The sequence below is a fragment of the Crocodylus porosus genome, unplaced genomic scaffold (assembly GCF_001723895.1).
Source record: "Crocodylus porosus isolate Cpor-Errol unplaced genomic scaffold, CroPor_comp1, whole genome shotgun sequence".
NCBI classification, from domain to species: Eukaryota; Metazoa; Chordata; order Crocodylia; family Crocodylidae; genus Crocodylus; species Crocodylus porosus.
In genome coordinates this window covers 147,462,157-147,467,174 of record NW_017728906.1, presented here as the reverse complement: position 1 = coordinate 147,467,174, position 5,018 = coordinate 147,462,157, and the positions used below count along the sequence as shown (strand labels likewise).

At 45.3% G+C, this 5,018-nt stretch overlaps 1 protein-coding gene across 6 annotated transcripts in view; it reads right to left on the bottom strand.

The window, feature by feature from the left end:
- Nucleotides 1–4,201, bottom strand: part of AKAP11 (A-kinase anchoring protein 11) — a 59,558-nt gene extending 55,357 nt beyond the window's left edge. For 5 of the 6 annotated variants that reach the window (XM_019529853.1, XM_019529856.1, XM_019529859.1 and 2 more), the window contains exon 1: nucleotides 3,945–4,187. The gene's annotated coding sequence lies outside the window, so the exon portion shown is untranslated. Of the gene's footprint in view, nucleotides 1–3,944 lie in introns of all 6 variants that reach the window. The other variant, XM_019529854.1, reaches the window with a different exon arrangement.
- Between the last annotated feature and the right edge of the window lie 817 nt (nucleotides 4,202–5,018).

Genomic DNA, 5,018 nt, shown 5'->3' with positions numbered 1-5,018 from the left:
CTGTAGGTATGGTGCTGGTTCTTCCTCCCGAGGTGCATCACCTTGCACTTGTCAGTGTTGAATCCCATCCTATTCTCATCTGCCCACCCCTGTAACTTGTCTAGGTATGATTGCAACCTATTCCTCCCTTCTAGCATACCTGCATCCCCCCACATCTTCATGTCATCAGCAAATTTGAACAGGGTGCTTTTTACCCCCTCGTCCAAGTCACTGATGAAGATGTTGAACAGTGCGGACCCGAGGACGAGCCCTGCGAACCCCACTGCCCACATCCCTCCAGGTCAAAAATGACCCGTCCACTACTGGTGGGAGATGATACAACAAGCAGCAAAGGTCTGAACTTGCAGCAAAGAAAGTTTAAGTTAGATATTAGGAAAAACTTGCTCACAAGGAAGGTGATGAAGTATTGGAACAGGTTACCTACAAAGGTTGTAGAATCTCCATCTTCGAAGATTTTTAAGACCCAGCTAGACAAAGCCTTGGTTGGGATGATCTAGTTGGGGACTGTCCTGTTCTGAGCAGGGGGTTGGACCGGATGATGTCCTGAGGTCCCTTCCAACATTAATTTTCTATGATTCTATTTATGATATATAAAACTTTACCTTTTATTTAACTTGGCTATAAAACTCAACTGCATCTAACTAAGCTCTTACATTGGGAAATTATGCTATTTTACATGTCCATAAAATACAAGTGTGCTGAACAATAATCAGTGCAATTTAAATGAGCTATGCCCACATACACATATCTATGTTGAAATGCATAGCTCCAAGTGTAAGTCTTAAAATTCACATATTCTAAGCTAGTGGTTCTCGAACTTTTTGCATTTGCTGACCCCTAAAATTCTGAATGGAGATGTGGACCACTTTGAACTGTAAGTCTGAGTATTCATGAACTTTTGACTGATCATAATCAATCATTTTTTTACAAACACCTTGGATAGTCTGGAGACCTCCAAGGGTCCACAGACCACAGGTTGAAAACCACTGTTTTAAGCAGTTTAAGCAGTCTCCATACCTTTATTAAATCATATTTTCACACCAAATAAAAAGGCATCAATCATTGATGAGGGTACAGTTAAAGCCAACTGCAAGTTTCAAAGAGCAATCCCTTTGGCTATAGCACTGTCTAAAGGGCAGAAAGATTTTGTTTCAATAATTAAACTGTCTGCTTGGTCATTAATCTCCAAAACAACTAAAGAAGCTGCCTAAAAGTAAATTTTAGGGAAAAGACCAATCATGGAAAGCCTTCATTCAAATTCTCAACCTTTCAAAAAAGTTATGTAGAGAGATCATTCAAACGCTTCTGCAATCTTAGCAAAAATGGATATCATTAAGAATCTATATTCTTAATGATCCTATTCTGGCAATAGAGTGGACTAGATAATCCAGTGGGCTCTCTCTGTCCCCATGTTTTCTTCAATGTTTCACGTGACTTTTAAATCAATCATCATGGCCAATACAGTTAAGAGCCTTGAAAAATTGTTCACACCCTTCCCCCGACCTGTAAGTTGCCTCCATAGTAACCAGAAACATGGTGAAGTGTGGGAACAGTTTGAAAGGCTGTGTTCAATGTTATGTTGTATAGCACATCACCACAGCAAAGGTTTGATGTGTTTTTCACATACTACTCAAATAAGACACACACCTTGTTTCACGGTGGCAGAATGAAGGGAGAGAAATTTTTCTAGAGTCTTATCTGCCACAGCACAGGCTTACCCAGGGATGAATGCTTCATTAGTCCAATCATCAACTCTACTCTCCTTCCCCCAGATCCTTGGCCAAGAGCTAATGCCAGTTTCGCAGCAGGTGAGGGAAGGTTAAGCCTGCAGCTCTTGGCCCTGCAGCAGGGGGAGAGGAAGGGATGACAGGATTGCCACCCTGCTCTATACCACCAGTGTTCAGCCCTGGGTGACCCGGTACTGAGCATAGCCCCCTACCACTACTCCTTCACCCCTTATATTGCCATAATAGAAATAGCCATTTTGCCATTTCATAGACATTTGAAGAATCCATACTGAATGAAAATCAGTTTTTTTACTTATCCCAAATGGAGGCATTTGTCTGGACTATAAATTGTCAGAGGAATAGGTGTGCTTGAATAAATGTGACATTTATCGTATACCTCAGTTTAAAAGGACACATTATTTTCCCCATGACAACACTGGTATCAAGAGAAACTTTTCACCCCCGCTGAAGAGCAGATCGCCATTATATGATGACACATCATATTTAACGTTAGATTCAGTAACTTCACTTTTTGAAATACTGTACAATGAATCTTGTAAAAATATACACATGTTGCATGTTTCAAGAAAGACTTATTTTTGCAGATGTCATTATACCTAGACCTGTTGGAAGATTTAAAGTTCAAAGATTTTTCTCTCCAAACTGCTAACAAAAAACCCAAGCAAACAGGAAAAACTTTGTCTTTTATTCACTGATTTATCATCGAGTTGTCAAAAAACACTGAATTGCAGCCTTTATTTTATACAAAAACAAAAAGATTTTCTCAATATGCAACTCACCAAATGTCAACATGGCTACAGAAAGAATAAACAAATACCTTAGAGAAAAACACCAAATGAAAATTAAAACACGGCTGCCATTTAAAAAGTTAGCAAGACATTATTTCGGAACAGTTTTCTCTAGAACTGCTGGCTACTTTCGCATGCTTTACTGCAATATATAAGGTTTTTAGGAAGTGTTCTAGCTGTATAGCTCCCTGACAGAAATAGAAGAATAAGTTAGTTACTTGGCTTACACCTTATTCAAATGTTAAAAGCAAGCTTTTTTTCATTATGGCAAATGCTGAGTCCTCATTTGCTGACATTAACCAAGTCAAAATTAACATGGCTATTTTTGCTTACTTCCTGATGGTGAACCAGAAGCACAGATGATTTCAAAACCATAAAAACAAACATTTGTTACCCAAATTATGTTACAGAACTAGCACTGAAAGACATAAAACCACACCAAACCCCCAGTTTCTACCATTTTTTCCAGTTTGTCTTCACTTAATTCTTACCTTTCCCTCAACCATAATAAAAACACACTTTCTAACCGATTGCAGAATTATCAAATGTTTGCTTAAGATAAAGCACATAGGGATGATCCTGCCTCAGGCGGGCAGTTCAGCAACAATCTCTGGAGATCCCTCCCAGCCTGACTCCTCTACATGCCCAGAAACGTGGCAGATTTATCATCCCAAATTCTCAGAGGCTTTGAAAACATGATCACAGTAGAACAGAAACAGCCCATGCCTTTTCTCCTTGGACTAAAGGATGCCAGCTGTGCAGGGGAACACAACATGGAAAACGTGTGCTTGGCATTCCTGCAACAAAAGCATAATTGCACACAGGCAAAGGTACCGCTTGGTCTAAACCCTTTTTTATTTTGCCCAAAGTAACACTTTCCACAGAAAACAAAAACAAAAAACAAAACACACACCATATTGAAACTTTAAAGAGTGGCAGTGTCTCAAGCTAATCATTGGGACAGGGGGCAGAATGACCCACATCTTCTTCCTCTGAGGGTTCAGACCCAGTGGGAAGCTGGCCCCATTTCTCCCCAGCACTGAGCAGGTTGCAGCCGATCCTACACAGGGCACGGGAACCTGGTGAGAAGCAGGGACAGGCCACAGGGCTGGAACAAACAGAGTTAAAACCTGGATTCCCCCCACCCTAAGGCCTGCCTGTGCTTCTCACCAGGTTCCCGTGCCCCATATAAGATTGACTACGATCTGCTCAGTGCTGGCTAGAAACGGGGTCACCTTCCAACTGGGTCTGAACCCACAGAGAAAGAAAACGGAGTCGTCCTGTCCCCACCGCCCCAATGATTTGCTTGAGACAAGTTTCAAAGCAGCGTCTCTTTTATTTTCAGTTTTTGCTGCAAAACGTGACTCGGGGCAACAACAAAAAAGAGAGGGCTCGGACCCAGCGGTACCTTCATCCACGTGCGAGGTCGATGCTCCGGCTGCAGGACACCGCGCAGGGGGACGCTTGGAAAACCGGGGCCGAGGGGAGGTCCAAGAGCTCCAGCACCGCCGGGGCCGGGAGCGCGGACGAAGCGGCTCCGGGCCGGCGCACCACGGATCACAGACCAGAGGCGCAGGAAGGGGCGCGGGCCCCGCCCGTACCTGGCTCCTCAGCCTCGACTGCCTGCAGCCATATCCCGTCCTGGCCGATCCCGTCGTCACCACCCCACCTCTCGCGAGCTTTGGCCGGCCGTACAGCCCCAGGGAGGGCCACGTGCTCGCTTCCCCCGGCGCCTATTGGTTGGAGAAGGGTGGGGCGGGGTGAAGGCCGGAGGGATCCACCGCGAGAAGGGGAAGCGGCCAATGAGCAGGGGCCCCGCCGCGGTCGCCTCCCGCCCCCTGCGGGTGACGTCACGCGCGAGCCTCCAACACCCTACGGCATCCTGCGCCCGCCCCTCCTCCCGCCGCCGCCGCGCCACGTGCTGGGGTGCCGCCCCCCTGCCCCTGGGGACACGTCTTTGCCCCAGCGCGGCTCTTATTGCTATGGGGGGAGGGAGCGGTACAGTCGCACCCTCTTTGATTCCTGCTCCACCCAGTGCTTAAAACCAAGCTGCGGAGAGTGGCAGGCGTGTTGGGCTAAGGACGTGGACAGACAACGGCGTTTGGCAGGATGTAATCTTTTATGAGATCCGTCTGTGGCACAGGTACCACCAGTGGTATGCAGACAACCTGTCCTGCTGAACAGACTTATTATAATTACGTTATATGACAGCATTTTGCTGGTGGTACTTAAGGTTGCAGCATTTTAAACTGGTGGTGTGCAATCAGTCAGAGTTTGGGAATTGCATATTAGACCAGCTAAATAGTTGGGAAATTGTTCTTTGCAAGTTATAGAAATTTAGGGTTTGAAGGGACCTCAGGAGGTCTTGTGCAACCCCCTGCTCAAAGCAGGACCACCCCCAACTAGGTCTTTTTCTGCAGAGTTATTGGGGCAAAATATACTTCTTTATTCCCCGAAGCTTGCAAAGAACATTTTTTCCAAC